This window comes from Gadus macrocephalus, chromosome 18, assembly GCF_031168955.1.
Source record: "Gadus macrocephalus chromosome 18, ASM3116895v1".
NCBI lineage: Eukaryota > Metazoa > Chordata > Actinopteri > Gadiformes > Gadidae > Gadus > Gadus macrocephalus.
Window position 1 is genome coordinate 19,367,830 of NC_082399.1, and position 21,838 is coordinate 19,389,667.

General features: G+C 42.0%; 3 long non-coding RNA genes across 3 annotated transcripts; 2 read left to right on the top strand and 1 right to left on the bottom strand.

The window, feature by feature from the left end:
- Positions 1–4,656: 4,656 nt before the first annotated feature.
- On the bottom strand, positions 4,657–18,545 carry LOC132446532 (uncharacterized). Its single transcript, XR_009522907.1, has 2 exons — positions 18,441–18,545; positions 4,657–5,014 (listed from the first exon to the last, which is right to left on the bottom strand). It is a non-coding gene; the product is annotated as an uncharacterized LOC132446532 (long non-coding RNA).
- LOC132446513 (uncharacterized) lies at positions 11,049–14,498 on the top strand. The gene is made up of 4 exons (XR_009522886.1): positions 11,049–11,172; positions 13,476–13,702; positions 13,807–14,085; positions 14,285–14,498. It is a non-coding gene; the product is annotated as an uncharacterized LOC132446513 (long non-coding RNA).
- A 1,435-nt stretch (positions 18,546–19,980) lies between the features above and the next one.
- Positions 19,981–21,569, top strand: LOC132446526 (uncharacterized). Its single transcript, XR_009522901.1, has 2 exons — positions 19,981–20,092; positions 20,675–21,569. It is a non-coding gene; the product is annotated as an uncharacterized LOC132446526 (long non-coding RNA).
- The last annotated feature ends 269 nt before the right edge of the window (positions 21,570–21,838 follow it).

Sequence of the window (21,838 nt, forward strand, 5' to 3'; positions counted from 1 at the left end):
CACGGCCAGCACAGTTCCGGGTGAGGTGAGGGGCGGCTTCTCCTCCTGCTCCTTGACACTGTGCGGGGGTGTGGGGACCTCAAAGTTATTGTGGAACTGGGAGTAGTCCACCCGGAAGAAGCCATCCTCCAGGGACATGACTGGGAGGAAGCGATGCCCCCAGAGTACCTCATCCTCGGTATAGGATGTCCGGGCCTGGCATGTCATCCCTGGGAGGGGGAGGAGAGGGGGAGGAGAGGGGGAGGAGGGAGGGGAGAGGGGGGGAGGGAGGGGAGGAGGGAGGCAGACCCACAGGGTAATGTCAGGCAGCTAAAACCAAGGTAGAAGAATTAAAGGTTGATTAGCCATTTCCATATCTTTCCATGGGTGACATAGAAATGGATATATCAACAGCTGCTGACAGGTTGATTCACCTTCACTCTCACTTGTGAGGTCACTAATGGGTATAAACGGAATTGGCTTGTAAAGAATATTAAAAACTAGGGGCCCTTTAATTCAATGACCGTTGTGATCGAACCATCATAACCATCTCTCCAGGCTTCACAAGAACATGATATCGATTGTTCATCACAAAAGGCAGTATTGTCCTTTAAAGCTCAGGGGGAAATCTTCGAGCGCGCTATTGAATATTTGAAGAGGGTGAAATTAAACAATAATCAAATCCCAAGACAAAGGAAATGACACAGATTGTTTCCGATTTGATGTGTTCATGTTTTTTCTTTTTAATCTTTTGTTCGATTGAATGTGATTATGAAGAATGAAGAAAGAAATAAACGAGAGATAAACAAAAAATCTTCTTTCATGTTGTTACCGGTGGTCTCCACGATGCCCTCCAGGATGACCACGATCTCAAACTGCTCGCTTCGGAGGGAGCGCTGCGACAGCTCGAAGAAGGGGCTCCGGCTGGTGATCTGGTGGCAGATGGTGAGCGGGGACACCAGGAAGAGCTGGTCCGCCCCCGTGCCGAAGCCCACGTCCAGCTCACACTGGTCAAGGGGCAGGAATTCCCCCTCAGGGGTCTGCCTTGACTGAGGACCAGAGAGTCAGATCGGTGGAGCTCTGTGCCAAAAACCCTTCAGATACACAATTTTACTATAACAATGTAATAAAAAAAATATATATATAAATCTCCTGGTCTCACACTCAATAGAGTTGATCTCATATTATTTGTTTGAGATTCAAATTCTACTTCTTATTTTTTTAGATCAGTATTCTCATGAATTTGTCTGAAACTAGTCTAGTATTTTCGACTCAACTATAATTCTCTCTCTCCAGCCAGGATATCATTTAGAGAGAGCACTTTGTCAGAGTCCTGCTGTGCTTAACCACATGGAACCTAATTCCGTTGACATCCTGTGACTGCACAACCATTGAGCATGTGGTGGCAGCCTGCAGCAGAGATAGATTTCAGTAGTTTAACATTAGAATCTCATTTGCTGGTAACATTCATTCAGACAAGCACTCCTTATCTTTATTTTATTTTTTAATTTTAAGTGAGTTTTCCCTCTCGTACTGTAAGGGTTTCAATGAAAGACTAAAATGTTACAGAGGCGTTTTGGATGAGGTTAGAGGTTAGGGGTTATCATTTTTATATATTGTCCTGCCTGGCAACTTAAAGTGCCAATCCGAATATCTACAAAGATCTTCATGCAAATACATGTCCAGGTAGCTGTTGGCAAATGAGGTAACACAGTGGTGATTGAGCCTATGGCCACCTTGCATATGCACAAACCTGTTTATGATCAAATGTTTCACTCTGCTCCGAGAATCCTGTTAAATGATCAATGACAGAAGACTAAAGCTGGAAGAACACAAGAGTACATGACAGCGATGGAACACCCATCCCTTACAATCCTAGAAGCTCGACAGTGATGTAACAGAACTAATTAGGTGAATTGCTTTGCTGATTCGATGATTTTCATGATAAATTGGACACTTCCAACCCATTTTTTACTTTAAATAGGAACAACTTATAATTGAAAATCGACTCGAAAGTTGGGAAATTGGGGACTTTGAAAAGGTACACTTCTGTCAGCTCTGGTTCATAGTGACATCTGAGTATATATATTTATATGTATATAACAATAGGTATGTGGCCTAATGGTAAGTAAGTAAGTAAGTAATAAGTATCTGTCTTCAACTTGTGTAGTGGGAAGAGACACCCTTGTTTAGTCACTTCATTAATTAATTATTAATACCATATATTGTGAGAAAGAGGTATTGCACCCCCCAACTCACATGCGGGACAGTACACAACCAAGGCGTCAAAACGCAGAAAGCAGGAGGCAGCTCAGAAAGTTATAACAAAAGAAAATAAAAAATACTTTGAGGTAGACATACAATACAGCCTCACAGCAAGCTGATGCATATCAAATGCCAGCCCCGCCTTCCTCCCCACCCAGTCTCCCAATCAGGGTTAAATAGGCCTACCAATCTGATGCCAGATTGGGAAAACCCCACGCTGGGATAGGTGACACAACAACGACCACAAAAGCCACAGAAAAATAGCCCCAACAATTTTTCTTCATACCACAATGCATACAAATACCTATACACACAACACAGTATTGGACATAAATCACACCTGCAATAATGACGACACACAGAAGCATGAACTCTACCTCACCTGCCCCGCCATTAGTAAACCCAATTAACTGTCCTGGAATAGAGAATAACGCCTGATTTCCACCGGGGACGTAAGTATGGCAAGCCATCCCCGCCAGAAAATGCCATAATTTAGTCGCGTATCACCTTCATTACGCCGTAAAAAACGCCGTAAAATGTAGAAAAACAAAATACGCCGTCATGCGCAAAAAGCGCCGCTTTTTACGCCGCAATTAAGCCTTTCAAGAGCGCGCGTAAAAAGCGCAGTTTTGAACGTAAAATACGCTGCGTTTGTGCACATCACAACGGCGTAAAATACAGCGTCTCTCTAGTATGCTAATAATCTCCGCCCTTCTTTTCTCTCAGCCAATGCATTTGAAGTGTTTGCGCCCAATCGCTGAACAAGACAAGCAGACCAAATCAGTTCAGCACAGAACTGCTTTGAGGAGTTCTCCTCTACGAGTATTAGTGCCACACATGAAGAAAATTTTTTTTTTTGCCGTGACGAGATTAAAGTCGACACGTCGACTTTAAAATCAACATGTCGACATTAAACTCGAAATGTCGAGAATAAAGTTGAAATGTCATGTCGACTTTAATCTCGACATCTCATGTCGACTTTAATCTCGACATGTCGAGATTAAACTCGAAATGTCGAGAATAAAGTTGAAATATTATGTCGACTTTAATCTCGATTTGTTGACTTTAAAGTCGACATTAAACTCGAAATGTCGAGAATACAGTTGAAATTTGTTTGGAGGGATAGCAACCGCTCCACGGGCCTGCACTGAATCCAATGCCTTGTGTAGATAATTTGGTAAAATTGTATTTCAGAATCGGGTTTAACATGGGAAATGGGCAGATGCAAGGATACAGATGGTTGCACCTCCGTGCAATACATAAAGGTTATGTTGTGTCGCAAAATACAGTAAGACAATTGATCAAGTTGCTTGATCCTGAGGGTGTGGAGCAGCAAAGGCGTGCCAGGCGTCTGAGGCGCGGGCAATATCACAGCAAAGGTCCGAAATGCACTCCTGCTTATGGATGGGTACGATAAACTAAAGCCTTACGGCATTGCCATCAGTGGTTGCATTGACGGTTTTAGTCGCTATATTGTTTGGATGGAGGCCGACACCACATACAATGACCCCAGGGTTATTGCCGACTACTTTGTGTCATCCGCTGCATGCTTGGGAGGATGCCCGGAGCGTCTGCGTGCTGACAGGAACGGAAAATGGACACGTCGAGATTAAAGTCGATATGATGTTTCAACTTTATTCTCGACATTTCGAGTTTAATCTCGAGATGTCGATATTAAAGTCGACGTGACATTTCAACTTTATTCTCGACATTTCAAGTATAATGACTTTAATCTCGTCACGGCGAGTGTGGCCCTAATACTCTGTCGTACTCCTCTCATTTGTTGTTAGTTGTAGCGTCATATCTTATATATTAGTAAATCCAGTTACAACAGTGTGGTCACCGTGGCCGTGGCCCAATCGATAGAGACGCTTGCTCTGTAGGCAAGAGGTTGTTTTAAAAAAACAAAAACATATAAAGACGTTTCAAACGTTCAATCGAGTCTCTCAAGTTTCAAGTTTATTTATTATTATTATAGCCATTTCAACAGTATATAAAATACAGTTGATAGGAATTTGTTTTGGTGTGCTCACATGTATCACACAGCAACATAACAACACAACATTACAAGACAGAAAGCCAAAACGGCACATAAATAACAAGGAGTACAACACTTAACACACATGAAAAACACACAATGCATGGTTCGCGGGGAATGACAGCAGTAAAGTACAGTACAGTGGTGCAAAAACTGCAAGTGAGGTAGACCATGAAGATCTTAAAGACCTTAAATTGCTTAGTGCTTGTTCAAGTGGCGTATAGCTTGTAGATAGGTACTATCCCTTAAGCGTGTTGTTTTGCTTGTGATGCTTCTGTACCTCCTCCCTGATGGTAAGAGTGTGAATAAGTGGTGTGCTGGATGTGTGATGGAAAATCTACATGTTGTATTGTTTTGGTCTATATGAATTTAAGTTTTGTTGCTATTCTGTGTAATTTTATATAGTGTCTGCCTTCTGGGCTCCTTTTGGGTCATTTAAAGTGTGAACGTTCGAGAGTCGTGTGAAACATTTTATTGCCTGCCTGTACCTATCTTCGTGTGTTGTAAATCAGCCAATCGTAATGCTTTGATGTCCTCAACCCCCTGGCTAACGTCAACGAGACCAGAAGGTCACTCACGGCCGCCGACCCCTCAAATGACATCGGGGGGGGCTTCAATAGAAAAGATTACCATCTGGTAAACAAAGGCTGTTGGTTTTATGGGGGGGACACCCCCTCATAATGCCAACCCCAGTGAATAAGAACTCATTACTTTCAAACACTCGGTGGACTTCTGCAGCGTACCTTCAGAGAATGAAGTAACACGCAAAGAGAAGCTCCCATCTGAGGCCTCCGATTATTGTAATGTATGCCTGTTATGTTGTTTGTTGATGCATGTTGTGATGTATCTTTGTTCGTACTTTTATTACAAAAATATATGACCACTAATTGTCAACAAGTATTGTGTGCTTTTTCGCATCTAAAGATCTCATCTGTCTCAGACGCAATATCTAATAGAGAAATTGTCACGACAGATGAGAGGGGTCAGAGATGATATTCCTAGTTTTCCTGGAAATTCTGGTGTCATAGTGCGAGCCTATGGTAGGCAGACTACAGCCAATGATTTTAGAGGCCCTGCGTACTACCCTCTCAAGCTGTTCTTTGTCCTGGCTGGTAGCACTACCATACCAGACCAGGAGGGAGAAGGTGAGCACGCTTTCGATGGCTGCACGATAAAAATGGGTCATGCCTGCCTGACTTACCCCAAACTTCCTCAGCTGACGGAGGAAGTATAACCTCTGATGGGATTTGGAAATAATAAGACTAATGTAGAGGTTCCATGATATAGGGACTGGTGGATAGTGGTGCATAAGAAGCGGAAGGAGGAGACCCACTCCACAACTTGGCCATTAATGGAGATGGGAAGGTGCTGGCCTGCCTTTTTCCTATAGTCAATGATGAGTTCTTTGGTTTTGGTTGTATTTAGTATAAGGTTATTGTCTTCACACCACTGCACCAGCTGTTCAACCTCAGTCCTGTAGGTAGATTCCTCCCCATCAGATATGAGGCCTATGACGGTGGTGTCATCTGCAAACTTTAATATTTTAACAGATGCAGAGTTTGATGTACAATTATTAGTGTACAGAGAAAATAATAGAGGTGACAAGACACACCCTTGTGGGGCGCCGGTGTTCAGAATCCTTGGTGATGACACATTATTCTTGATTTTAACACACTGTTTCCTACTGGACAGGAAGTTTAAGATCCACTGACAAAGTAGAGCATCAACTCCTGCGGCCAGGAGAAAGTTGTACAGTCTGACAGGAATGATGGTATTGAAAGCCAAGCTAAAATCAATGAACAGTACACGGGCATAGGTGGACTTAGTGTTCAGATGTTGCAGAATGAAATGTGTGCAAAGTGAAACTGCATCGTCCACTCCCCTATTAGCCCTGTAGGCAAATTGGTGAGGGTCTAGCGTGATGTACGTCAAGTACCTACAAACTAGGCGCTCAAGTACCTTCATAACAATACCTTCTACAATGGCCAGCTTTATTGTTTCCCATGGGAGCCGGCGACTTAGTCTGCGAGCGGACGATCTGAAACTAAATCGGAAACTAGATTTCTTCTTCGAAGGTTGTGCTCCACACAGAACCTCCTCACCGTCATAATATAATATCTTTTGTGCATGTATGTGTATTTATGTTGTATGTATGTATATATACATATATATATATATATATATATATATATATATATATATGTGTGTGTGTGTGTATGGATATATATGGATATGGATATATATATGTTATATTTTATTCTTAATATTTATTTATTTATTTATTTGTGTATTTGTGTATGTATATCTGGAGTTCGTGACAAAAATAATTTCCCTCTGGGATTATTAAAGTATTTATCTATCTATCTATCTATCTATCTATCTAATAGAGCACTTCGGGGCACCAGATTGCTTTAGAGCGGTACTGATCGCGGCGTGTCTTTCCAGTGTCAAATAGTTCACGAATAAAATCACCATAAGGTTTAAGTGCGGCCATAACTAAGGCTAAATATAATTAGACAGTCTATTGCTGGTTTAGTTGGTTGGCTCTTTTTTCTTCGCTGCGTTCTGCCTTCTGATGTAGCCAATAACTATACATGTATCTATTTTTGTATTTGTTTTTCTGTTTAGGGTTTAAAAAACCAACACACAAAACACACAAACACAAATCAAATGCTGTTTATTTGTTTATTCCTTTTGGCCTTTTTCAGTTTCAAAACCAAATCAGAAAAACCAAAAAACAATCCTGTTAATTGTTTTTTCTGATTTTGTTTTAAATCTGAATATTCAAAGAACGAACCATACACGGATTCTTCTACCATATTCTATCACTTTACTGACACACACAATGTGTGGCAGTGAAGTGACAGGATCATTCCATAGACAAAAATCTTTCCATATAACTAATTTAATTTAGGATAGTCATTGCACAGCTGTAACCAAGTATTCTCATTATAGCCTAGTTATATCCTAGTTTTGCATATTTATAAATTGGATCCTATTTTCATATTTCATGTGGCATCTGTATTTTTATGTAGGCTACAGCATCTGTATTTTTTAATTTAGATTATATCTTCTTTATACATTTTACCTTTTGCTGAGGTGGTCGCTGTATTAGCCTACTGTATAGGCCTTCTGTATTTGTGCAAGAGTTATTTGTATTGTGTAACCTGCTGGATTATGAAAGCTAGTTTGGGGTAAATAAAGTGGCCGTTTCTCAATTTGCGTTCTTTTCTGTACTTGTGTGCTTGCGTTCTTGTGAAACGTCATCAGTCGTAGCCCAAGTGGGCATACTTTTTCTTATTATCTGACGGACTCTTTACCCTGCACCTGTACAGAGTTGGATGTGCTTGCACTCTCTACTACTATCAGCGAGTTGTAGCCGTTAGGGATTTTCTGCCCATACACGGTGTCTAAATTAGTATGTATGTGTATCAGTTCCGCACAGTTTTCTTCATGTCAGCTCAACCGTCTTGTAGTTATGGTTACCAACTAATCTGGCAGCTATCAGGGTAATTTGCCTGTAGATGACGATAACTTGTAGGCTAGTTTACTACTCAGATAAGTGAGTTATTTTATTAGTGTAAGTTAACATCTATGTACAATTTTCCAGGACTTTAATTTATTTGGCTTCAGGACATGATTTAGCTTTACGTATCACTTGGTGTCCAATTGTCTCTTGTGTGTATCATGTCATCTAGAGCAGCGGCCCCCAACCACCGGGCCACGGACCGGTACCGGGCCGCGGGACATTCCTAACCAGGCCGTAGGTTAGTAGGCTACGACATGAAAAAAGAAAAAATTCTTGCAAAATGCATGCACACTTAATCAACTCAATTTACTTTGCAATACTGTCACTCTTTTACATGCCATAAGTCTATATGCAGTTGTTAGATTGCATATAACATGTTTGCATTTTTGGCAAGGTCTTAACTTATTTTCTTAGGCATAACCATAGGCGTCGATTATGGGGGGGACATGTCCCCCCCACTAATCTAACTTCGAATTTAGTCCCCACCACTTTAAAAAATGTGCAAACCAATTGCGACTGAAAAGATCTCCACGTACTCAACCGAAATCGTTGAGTCTAAAGTCATGCGATAGGCGCGCACGAAGACATCATTTATTAGATAGGCCTACCTAATAAACCGTTGGAACACACAAGACCGGAACCCATAGCAACGTCGGTAAACAAACCCCGAGAAGCCCAATCCCTATGAGAGCTCCCCGCGCTACAGCCATCCGGAGGCGCACTGAGCTTTTGGCCGTGATATTATATATACAATTATATTATATTATATACTATTATATATAGAGCTCCGAGAGTCGGAAACGGCAACAATCACTTTCTCCTCCATGCTGCAGTTCACCCCAGACTGCACTGCACTGAGTTTGACGGTTGAACGCTGATTGGCTGTTACGTTACACATGTCACTCAGTGGCCACGCTGTAGAACGCTGATTGGCTGTCATCACGCGAAATTCGTGTCAAAGTTGAAATATTTCAACTTGAGCGAATTGTCGCGCCAAAAATCCTCGTGAACGTGCTCGCCTGTGCGCGGTGGAAGAGTGGCGCGACAAATCAAAATTTGTCGCCGATTTTCTCTCGCAAAAAATTCGCCCGATACGCGTCTATCCATTCACTTTGTATGGGATCCTGTCGCCCCGTCGCGTTTGGTGTGAACACACAGTGAACGCACTGGAGAAGTCTCAAGACAAGACAGCCAAAGTTGACATTTTTATTCAGAAAATAGCCGGTCCTTTTGCTTCCTGTAAAAAGCATGCTTGTGACACTGGCTAATGATATGGATACATCATCTAGCCTGCATGTGGAGGGCCACATTAGGTAATAAATTGGTTTATGTAAACTTTGCTGCTGGTTCTGTTTGCTCGTGATGACCTGGCCAAAGGTTACCCACGGTCCTAAGCAATTGTGATCTGATTCTGGTTGGTGCTCCAGCTAGTATGCATTGTAGATTGCAGCTAGTAGCAGGTACACACGGTGCTATGCCAATGTGGTTATAGTTGTTTTGACTGATTGAGATATGTGACGACTTGGAGCCTGGTAGGCCTATCCTGACATAAATATGTTCTCGCATAACCTGTGTGATTATCCTAAACTGTAGGGGATTTTATTCGCGGGCAATTTGCTTATGATGTTGTAACGAGTGAAGTCTACATTGGTCCTTCGCAAGTGTTTACTGGTGGTCAGGATTTGGCAGATGCAATTCTCCTCTGGGCGCTTTTTTTTTTTTTAATGCAGCATAACATATGCTACCAGCAGCCCTTGCTCGTCTTCAAAGGCTGATGCTCAGTACCTCGTTTCATTTCGTACCCCCTTTACAGTCTTGCATTGTTTTTCTGGTAAACTTTGTTGATGTCAAGATAAGTGTTCAATTGCCAACACTGTTCTTTGTCCTGTGTGTATTAGTATTACATATCCCGAGCCAATACCCTGGTGTTTCCAACGCCATTTTGCCAAACAAGCCAAAACACAAACTGTGGTTTTCAACTTTTATTGTTTGAATAGGATTTTCAACACCTGACAATACACTGTAGAGCATATTGTAATGCAGCGTTGAATGGATGAATAGCTTACATAAGGGTACCCAGCACTTTTCAAACCACACTTAAGCTTATGGTTATTGTCCCCACCACTTCTAAAAACAAACTGACGTTGGGTATAACTGTCTGTCTGTCACGTCCTTAACACGTATTGGCTTCAGCGGCTGCGCGTGCAGCCTAAGCTCACTTCACTTGTTCAGTTCAACAGTAGTGTCACACTATGAGCTCAGCTCAACCTGACACTCCAGAGGGGAGAATGACGACTGTCTTTAAACTGGCAGATAAAGTTGCTGCATTTAAAGCCAAGCTTGATTTGTGGGGACGACGAGTGGACAGGGGAGTATTCGATATGTTCCAAACATTAGTGGGGATTTTGGGAGAGACTGAGGCAGGGTCCATTTTCTCGCAGCTGGTGCGTGATCACCTTGTTGCGCTTTCAAATGAATTCGAAGGTTACTTCCCATCCTCCAAAGATCCATGGCGAACTAATGAGTGGATCCGCAACCCATTTGTCAATGTCCCGAATCACTTGTCAGTGCAGGAGGAAGATCAAATGATCGAAATAGCTAATGATGGTAGTCTTAAAAGTGTGTTTGAGCAAACCTCTCTGGCGGGTTTTTGGATCAAAACCAAAGCGGAGTATCCCGAGACATCCGTAAAAGCGCTGAAAACGTTGCTTCCATTTCCCACCACGTACCTATGCGAGGCCGGGTTTTCGGCAGTGACTGCAACTAAAACAAAATTAAGGGTGTCACTGTCTACCATCACCCCCAGATGGAACCTTCTTGTTGCAGGGAAACAAGCACAGGGCTCCCACTGATTAAAATGAATTGTAGCCTATTCTGTGGCCTCACAAACGCCTGTTAAGTTCCCTTACTGACATTTTGTGTTGTGCATGTTTACACTTGATAGATGTTACTGCAAGTTTAGTTCAATATATTTATGTTCATAGTTGTGCATTTTTCACTTGTTCAAGTTCACATTCTTTTTTAAGAGTTTGTTACCTTCACTGTTCATAAATAACGGGAACTAGTTATTTTAAATGAATGCATGCACAACACTATATGAAAATATCAACAAATTGGCAACCTCTGCGCAACATAACCCAACCCCCCCCCCCCCCGGCCCGCCCCGCCGGTCCGTGAATTTTTTTGGAGAATCAAGCCGGTCCTTGGTGCTGAAAAGGTTGGGGACCCCTGATTTAGAGCACATCAGGAACATCAAGAACATCCAACATCCATGCATCTTGCTAAACAGACCCACCTAGTCTGTCATCCAGGGGTACACAGCTTTCTGTTGGTACTTTACGCAATCATGTGAGAAGCAGAGGTTTGTGATTTCATTAATTTTTCAACTGCTCATGTGTCAAGTAGCTCCTGTTGTAATCATGCAGTGTTGATAATGGTGGCTAAACCAAGTAAACTCAGTTCATCCACGTCATATTTATACAATTGGGTTTGCACAAATCTAAATAGTTCATGCACCTTCTAGTAGATTTTATGAACTAATTAAAACTTCAAATGTTTGCTACGGTCTGTGTACTAGGCATAGTATATACACATAATTACTCTATTCATTTTTTAACTCTACACACCTGAGGTAATCTATATGTAATGGTCGGGATTATTGCCGCCACCTTGTAGGGGTAACACAGTTCTTAGTCTGGAGAGGACTGAGTGGGACAGGATCTAGGTCCCCCACACCCAATGCCTATGGCTTCAATGTCCAGGTGAGTGGACACTTGCGTTGTGCACTGTTTAGCCGTCTAGATCAGGGCAGCCCCATTTGGGGCCCGCAGGCCAAACTTGGCCCGCGACTGATTTTATTTGGCCCGCGCCTTACCCACTGTATATATTATTGTTTTCCACCAGCGCTCGCACTCATTGAATATTATTGATTGGTGCACTTCCATTCCTGACCATAGAATAACATTGTGATACATTGATGGTAGGGTGGCGCTGTTGAGCTCCTATCCTCTTGCGCTCCAATCCGAAGTCACGTGACAGCGAGTAAGTGAGACGCAAGGATGGAGCGGCAGTGGCACACAGACAAACGCAAATTCCAAAAATGTTGGGAACATGATTATTTATTTACCGAGGTCGATTCCAACGCAATATACAGGCCCAAGGCCTAGTAATGTTCCATGTCTGTCTTCAAATATTTCATAGTGCTTCAATTATTTTTCTAATTTAAAGAAGATAGATTTTATGATTTATTTATTATTTTTTGAACATTAATGTGAAGCACAATAAACATTGTCATTCATTTTTCAAAATGACCTTGTGATAGTGTTGATTTTGCACGCGCATGCTATTTATACCCATATTTAACCTAATATACTGAAAAATTACAATTTTGGCCCACGAGCCTCCCCCCGATTAAATTTTGGCCCTCCAGAGGGAAGAATTTGGGCACCCCTGGTCTAGATCAACGGTAGCTTACTAAGGTTTGGCTAAACAGGTGAAGTGCCCCTACCCCCAGGTAAGAAATAAATAAAATACAAAAGAAATACAATAGAAAATGTCTGTCCTTTAACTCTGATGTTTACTCAACATGAAACACTGCTTATTTCAGAGAAATAGTTAAAAAGACACTTGCCAATGTTCAACACAGTATACATACATTTGTTCCCATCAACAATAACACTTAAACCGGGAAAACATAAATCACATTACAATGCTAAATCAACAGACGTGCATTTAACATTCGAGTCACAATCACAATCACGATCCAACCGCTGGACAACTTCTGGGACTATTTTCAAGATTAGTATTATTTTTATATATTATATATACACTATCTATATTATAACACTTATAACACTCAAGAAAGACACTTTTCCTTCGGTCCTGAACAGGGGTATGTGCACGGAATGCAAAGCGGTGCAATGTCCCTTCCAGTGCAGTGCGTGTGGATGTGTGTACCGGCGCAGCGTTAGTTCTTTCAGTCACAGTTCTGTTCGGGCTGCGAACGGTGTGTGTGTGTGTATTCGGTTTCAGTGTAAATGGTTAGCAGGGATTACGATACCGCAGCAGAGGCCGCATTTCAGGATGTGCGATTGCTGGCAGGGCAAAGCCCTCCCGAAACGTCCCCAGCTCTCGGGCAGCTCCAGGCAATCACGTAGGACAGCGTCCTTCCTCACAATAATCACACGGAGGGCCTCTTTTCACCGACGTTCAGACTCCCAGGCAACCACGCAGGACAGCGTCCTCCCTCGTAACAATCACACGGAGGGCCTCTTTTCCTCGTCGCCTCCACTAACGTCCAGACTCACACCACTACGAAACGCTCAAAACCGCCGCACCATTCTCAGCGACTGAGTTTACACAAAACCGTACCAGATTGACTGGTACAACTTCGTACTAAACTTAACTTGGTACTTAACTTATCTAACAAAACAAAACGGAAAAACCAGCATGCAACCACATTACTTCGCCTTGCACACCGCCGGGCTCCTTCACTGTCTTCCCGCTTGTTCACTGTCTTCCCGCTCGTTTTCTCTTAAAGTCTGTATTTGTACCCGTTACATATAGCTTACTGGATGACTTCTGTTGTTATTCTGTCATAAATGGTTTAACATAACAGTAATATGCAGTAATATTCCATAGGCATAGGCACACAAACTACCATAGGAACACAAACTACCGCCTACTCTGTAAGTGTGAGTAGAACTACCGATGATGCACCTTGGGGACCCTTGACCTCTACGCCAATCAAGCTAACGCCAGCTAAAAGACCTTGGTTAGCTGTAGAGGAGGAAGATGAAGATGAAAGACTCCACAGTGATCGATGAACCACACGACTCCACATATGATCCTGCTCAATCTATGGAAGATGTGTCAGAATCCTCACAGATTTTGTGAGTGCATTGGCTTATTATTTCCATACAAAGGAATGACAACAGATGACTTTACATATCTAACTAACAGCACCATTTTCTCTTTCATAATTTGTCTTCCACAGCACCGCCACCACACCTGGCTACACTGATTCCAAGTACATTGTTTGCAAGAGGTGCCTACTTGAGCTTTTTGAAAAATGTCCCATTTGCAAACGGCCTTCTGAAGTAACCCCATGCGCAGCGGACGTGGTACATTCTTGGCCGTTTACCAGAAATGTCGTCACTGCGGGTTATACAGAGAGTGGAAAAGTCAGCCTGTCATTGGGAGCTGCCCCATCATCAACCTCCAACTGTCTGCTGCCATATATTTCACGGGCACTTAATTTTTCCAGTTGCACAAGGTATTGATTCATACCTTACAGAGCACTCACCACTCACCATCATATCATCACTATCAGTATATTGTCTCTGCCCTTGTTGTTCAAAGATAAATGAATAAAATAATTTATCAGGCCTAGTGTTGTTAATGTCTTTGATCTATTGCTCCAAACCTCATATGTTGCTGTGAATTTTACTGATAACTTATGCATTGACCTGTAGGTATTCAAAGCCACGCACCTGAAATCAATTGGATATACCACATTCAGAAGGCATGCACAGACCTATTTGGAGACAGAAGTGATCCACAAATGGCATCAGTTTCAGGAAGAATTGCATTTTCTGAGCCAGAGAAAGTTTAAATTGGCGTAGATATGAGGTAAACTAGGTAAGCTACTCACCAGGTAAACTTCCTCATTTAATTTCAATACATTTAGTATTACTACTATGAAGTTCCACACAAAATAGCACGCTCATAAACATGTTCAAAAGCAGTGTGCTCATTACATCATTTTGATATTTGCAGGTCATTGTGCAAAGTACTGTAAGGCAGCTATTTGTTGATGAACCTTGAGAACAACAACATAATTGACGTACAACTTGTCCAGGTGAGTAGTTCCACATATGTCAATTGAAGTGTTATTCATGCCACACAACACATAGGACTCATTGCTCTCTTTGTCACACAGACACACACATACACTCTTTTTTCTGCTCTCTCACTTACTGAAACACTCACTAGCTCTTTGTATCTCTCTCTCTCTGACTTCCCCTCTCCCTCCCTCACATACACACATACACACACACACACACCCTATTCTTTTATCAGACGATAAACGTTTGAAAATGATTTTGTTGACCAACCATATTGTCTCACTAAATGGATTTCTAGTTTACAAATGGATTGACCTTGTGTCATACTGCACATGGATGTGAAATAAACTATGTCACTGTGTGGTTTCATCACATAATACTTGGACGTAGTCACAATATGGAGAAGGAGGGTCTGAAAAGAAGCCTTGAACTTCTGGAGTCGAAGGGTGTGGCAGTGGACTACATTGTCAATGACCGCCATCCCCAGATACAAAAGTTTCTTCGGGATCGCAATGTAAAGCACTTCTATGACATCTGGCACCTTGAAAAGGGTAATACTTGTCTTTGGATTTGATTCAAGATATAATTACGCAATTTAATGTAAAATTAGTATACATCAAAAAAGTAGACCAATTATAGGACAGAACAAGCAAAGGTGACAAAGGTGACAGACATTTAGCAGACGCCTTTATCCAAAGCGACATGGGCTTGCAGCGTGGTGATTGAATCCCGGTCTCCCAGAGGTCAGTTGGGTATGCTAACCACTGCTCCAACATGCCCACGTATGGAGTTATATAACTTCTTCATCAGATTGATTTTGACAGATTTTATTTGTTTTTGTTTGTTCATTAAGTATGTCTAAGAAATTGGACAAGGTGTCGAAGGAGAAGGACTGTGACATTATGAAGAGGTGGCGGCGTGGCATCAGCAACCATGTCTACTGGGCAGCAACATCATCATCCACCGGGGCTGAAAAAGTGGCTAAATGGACCTCATTAATTAACCACATTCAGAACATATACAGCCACGACAACCCAGCTCTCCCCAAATGCCTCGTAAAAAGTGGTTTCAGCCAGGTTTGTAAATTGTATGTAATGTTTTTTGACTATCTTGCTTTTGTTTCTGTAAATAATAATATATATATATATATTATTATTTATACAGAAACAAAAGCAAGATAGTCAAAAAACATTACATACAATTTATATATATATATATATATATATATATATATCTTTTTTTAGGCTCCAAAGCCCTCTATAAAGTGGAAAAAATACTAACAAACAAGAGGGTCCTTACTGATGTGGAAAAGCTGAGCTCAAAGTACCAGAACTCAACACTGGAAGCTTTCCACAGTGTTATTTTACGTTTTACACCAAAGAATGTGTTTTTCCCTTTTATTGGGATGTTGTGCAGGTATGTTCAGATTTACTGACTAACAACATATATTTTTCTTACACAGCAACAATACAGACCTAAAGATATGTGTAGATATCTTTGCTGCGGTGACCTATGTAATTGTTGTTTGATAAGACCTGATGCAACCAGTGTTCTGCTATGACAGAGTTATTACCACACCCTATTTTCTCCTTCAGACTGTACCTGGCAGCCATGCATTTTAATGGGAATGCTGGCCATTCCCAAGCCAAGACAAGCCCCAGCAGTAAAAACACAACCAATATAATGTAAGTTGTAAGAAAGTATTTATTGATGTATAAAACACTTTGTACATTGTTACAGGTAGAGTTGACCTACATTGTATTTCTTTTAGGCTGTATCTTCAGCCTGATGCATCTACTCTTTGAAAAGGTAGTCCCTAACCCCCTGCCCTACTTGGAGGAACGTCAGAAGATTCCTGTGCCCAGTTACCCGTCGTCCCAATACGAACATCCACTCTTAGAAGACGCTTTTGCGGCCTATGTATCACGCTTTAGATTGGAGGAGGTTTAAATTCAACATATTGGCCTTCCGCATCAGGGAACTCCCTGCGTATGCGTTGGACCACACAAGAGGGGATAACAACACGTACCTTCCTGCCAAGATATCCCCAGTACCAGCTGACAAATGACCTGTAGGCCAAGTACCTGAAACGGCTGTCAAAAAGCAGAGGACATTATTGTTCATGTATATACATGGCCAAGGCTGTCATGGTCTGCCTGCTTCCTTGTCTTGTTTTGGTGTGTTTCCCTGTGTTTCCTGTTTTACTTTGTAATCTCTGTCTGGTTTCTCCCCATGTCCTGTCAAGTTTCCCTCCTGTGTGATTACTGCTTCCTCCCCTTATGTGTTTCAGCTGTTCCTCGTTGCGTGCCCTGTGTTTGGTATTTAAGCCCTTGTCTTTCATTTGTTCCCCGTCAGATCATTGTGGTTCGTGGTGAGTTATGTCCTGTGTGTTACCTGTGTTCCCGGTGTTCCCTGTGTTCCCCGTGTTACCTGCGCCACCTGTGTTACCCTTTACCTGAACTGTCTGCTATTGGGTCCTACCTGCCTGCCTTCCCCCTGCTAACCGTGACAAAGGCTGAACTCTATATAGTGTGTGAGTTATATGTTTAGTCATGTGTAAATAGAATAAACTTTCTTCAAAATGTTTATTTGTATTGGTATTATTGGTAGGCACAGCTCCATCACTTTGACTTGCACTATACAAAATAGTGTATGATCTTCGTAGACATGTTTGAATATGCTGATGTGCCATAGTGTAGACATTTTTTCATCTCACTTACTCATTGCCTCCAACTTGCAAGTTCCCATTATCACGTTGATAAATGTTCAGGGCATTTTGCTGGGAATACCTATTTCTGATCTAGACCTGGGTGGAGGGTCATGCATAATACTGGTGGATCCTCGTCTTCCATTATTCTTACAACCTATGCAATCAGATAGGTTTGATTAATACAATCTGATTTTACTGATATTGTACAACCAAAATGTAATCCATATCACCCATCGTGGCACTGTCTTACTGTGGTGTCTCCCTGCAGCATACATTCTGTACCTCTGTCTGCATTGTAGAAAAATTCCCACGGGTACACCTGAAGCAAAAGGTATGTGTTAGGCAGCCATCAATAATTAAACACATATTAGGCTATAGGCCTACCTAATATTAAAAAAAACGGTCTGATATGATGTATGAAAATGAAGATGCTGTAGTTCTTTGCAAATGACTAAATCGGCCTACAACACATCTCTGAATGCCAACATAAAAGAGAATTATGACTATTCTAAGCCTAGGCCTCTTTGAATAACCTGGTTGCTCTGTTAGAATGTCTATCAATAAAGCAATCACTGACAAGCAATTTGATGGAAAGGGCTATATGCAGGTGTGTAGGCCTAGTGGTTTAATAAAAGACAAATTTGGTTATCACAGCAAGGTGGACCACGACGTGATGATTATAAAAAGACATACCAAAAGTGTTTGAACAGGTAGCCTGATTCCAGGAAAGTTGGGTGCATAGGCTTATTGTACTATATGTTATACGTAGGCTAAATATGGATAATATCATGCGATTTTGGAATATTACAAATGCATTGGGTTCATTAATGATTTGGAGGTGCATAAACTATTTCAGAAATAAAAGAGGTGGGAATAGGCCTAGGCATTCACCAGTCCTATATGCCAGTATTTTATCAAACTTGTTTGATAAGTTAAGTTGGCTCAAATTACCATTCTGAAACGTCCATCATTGTACGTGTTTGTGGTTGTTCTTGGTCTTCTCCTTCAGTCTCATCTTCCGACTCTGGATCAAACACGTAGGGCAAACTCATTACTTTCAAACACTCAGTGGACTTCTGCAGCGTACCTTCAGAGAGTGAAGTAACACGCAAAGAGAAGCTCCCATCTGAGGCCTCAGATTATTGTAATGTATGCCTGTTGTGTTGTTTGTTGGTGCATGTTGTGATGTATCTTTGTTCGTACTTTTATTACAAATAAAAAATGACCACTAATTGTCAACAAGTATTGTGTGCTTTTTTGCATCTAAAGATCTCATCTGTCTCAGACGCAATATCTAATAGAGAAATTGTCACGACAGTTGGGGGCTCGTCCGGGATACCTAACCTGAAGATTCTACGAAATATCGCTCCAAGACAGGTCTGAGGATTCGGTCTCAGTCCCAAAGCTCTACCTCGCCTCCAGGTGACTGTAACCAGACTAATGGGGACGAGGAGGGGGTGCCTGTGGGGGATAAACTAGTGGTTCTTCAGTACGGTATCCAAAGGAAAAAGAATTCGAGCAGGTGAGATCACAATACTTGTTTAAGCTACAATAAATCCGTTACGAAAACGGTATATACTGTTTTGGGAACGTATATTCGAACAAATCGGCCACGTTCGAACTTTGTTATAGGAACATACGGTAAAGCAACTCCGGTAAAGTTCCGTCAATATATATATGGTTATATATGTAACAGAAAGGGCAGGAGGGTCTGTCAAAACGGTAAAGGGAAACCCGTTAAGCGCTGTTGGGGTCATATATAAATAAATAATAATAATAGGCATTCATTAATAAATATATGTATATGTGTGTAGTAACAAGGAGGTTTCGGCGATATTAGATAATTTGTTAAATAATAACTAATAGTGTGTATGGATCTAAAAATGTATAATAAATCGGGAGAAACATAGTGAAATATTGGTATAAACTGGGTTTTCCTGAGATGGGGAGTTTTAGCTTAAAATGGTTGTTGAAGTTTTAATTATGTTGGTGTGCATTTCATTTGAGGGAAAGAGAGAGCCAGGATAGAGAAAAAAAATCAGCCAGGGACAGAGAGCGTAGAGAGTGTAGGAATATTTTTATCTCAATTTCACCCGAGATGTAGACCCGGACCTGGACTGCACCGGCGGACCGTGTGCGAATCCCCCTTCACCTCCACCGTATGACGACAACGCCCAGCTAGGCCGCCGCCCTATCATTCAACCTCTATCCAGACCTCACGCCAAAGGAGGCACCCGCTAACAGCGCAACAGGGGTTAAGGCAGTCCGGCATACGTTTTCCGTGCATGGAGACCCAGTGACATTAAGGACATAGCAGAATGTCTCCCGGACCCATCTGCAGTGGGAGGGGAATCCCTCGCTACAGCCATTCTGGAAATGGCCCATCACCCATCGGCGAACCACGCCAAGTCAAACTGGGCCTACGGGGGGGTCGTATTCAAGGCGACATTCCCGGGAGAGACCAAGCTGATATAATGTTCGTGGAGGCGCCGGACGGCAAGGACGACCACAGGAAAGTGGGGAAGCACAGAGGCAGGCCTGCTTTCGTTGTGGCGTCATGGATCCTTGGTTCAACGATTCTCCCAAAAGAATCGACAAAGACAATGGAAGGGCCGGCTGGCAGTTCGCACCTTCCCGTGAAGTGACTGTGAATCATCCAAGAGGCGGAGGTGGAAGGGGGCATTCGCATTGACGGGACGCAGGAGCAGGACAGGTCCAGGGGGGAGGTATGAGCACCATGACACATAACACAACCAACACGCAAAATGGTCTCGGCGTCGCAACGCACGCAAGCACCACATCCAAATGATTGTTGTGTGGTTCTCACCAGCCATACGCGGCCGGATCAGCTAAATGTAGTATTATATATGGTTGTTATATATATTTGTTATATATGGTTATAGTAAACAACGGGCTATTGTAGACAGTGGATACTCGATTAATACAATCTAACACAACCATTTTAATGGTCAACCATATCACACAACCATGACATGACTCCAACTGACCCAGACTAACCCCGACTGACCCCCGACTGACAACAGAAGTGTATTGCCTAATATTGAAAATGCAGATTTTTATATTATGATATTTTGTTAATGTTTTATGGCCAAAATGGCAACAAGGTGAATTGACGAACGTATGAGAGTGATTGGAAGAAGTATGTGTTATGGAAGGAGAAGAGATAGATGAGAACGGAAGGCAAGACAAGATAAGGAAAGGGGTGGGGAGAAAGATAACCCATCTGCATCAAGTTTTGTTCAAATAGATCCGGACCTGGACAATGCTCCTCCTTCTCCTGCTTTCAGCCCGACCAGTTGCCCAATACAGTGCAAATACCCCACGTCACAACTCCTCTGCATCAGACTTTATGAAGTTACAGACCATGGGAGGCCCACCTGAAGAGCTACGGACCTGTCTGCTGGACGACACAAGGAGACAGTCCAGCAGGACCAACAGCACCAGAGTGGAGGCCTCCATAGTGCCTGTGTAGCCACAAGGAAGTGGCCTGAACATTGAGACAAAGGAGGGTCTCAGAGACGGGAGAGACGTGGGGACAGGCACTTCAAAGGACAGCCCGTGATGCAAATGAGAGGCAGAAAGCAGAGAGAGAGGTGGAGGCGTGTCCAGGCGGATGGAGAGAAAAGCAGTGTCCAGGCGGATGTAAAGTATCGCACTAGACACAGCATTCACACATATTACAAGAGAAAGATCTAATGTGTAACTAGGACTGTGTATAAATTGTGTGATAATTTCTTACATCTGAAAGGTTTGAAAGTCATCAGGAAAAGTGGTTTGAAGAAACATAGACAAGTAGAAAAGTTGAAGGTTAAAGAAATGTGTTAGACAGAGTTCAAATGTACGACAGCGGTAGAATTCATGAAGGCACAAAACGTTAAAATTGAACCCCAAAAAGCATAACCATGATGTATGCTACAATGTTTTTTCAGAATTAAAGTAGAAGGTTTTTGGTGCGCTCGCAACAGCAAGCCATGCTTACAGGCCTGGGCTTTCCCTTATAATGGTAAATTGACACATGGGAAAGTTCATGCGTCAAGAGGGGGGATGGGGAGCCCACAACAACAACCTTGGGTATACCAAAGCAAACCAAAGGAAATAATTACTCAAAAAAAAAAAATAAACAAACCCCATGTAGGTCCCTCAGAGACATCATGAAGGACAATGGGAAAGAGAAGAGGAATACCGTTTAAATGTTGGGTTATACTGTGTGTTATTAATGCTGACTGGATTGACAATTAATATTTTAGAGTAGTAAACATTAAGTGCTTGCCAACTACTCATGTGTTTGTATCACGGAAGCAGCATTAAGGACACATCAAATAAGAATATTTTTGTTTAGAAATGTTTTTAAAAGGTAGCCTTGTTTCTTTGTTTTAGTTTTTTTTCCTGTTTTTATGACTTTTGAATATATGGAAACAGAGGACTTGATTGTGATGTTAGGTGATTTTATG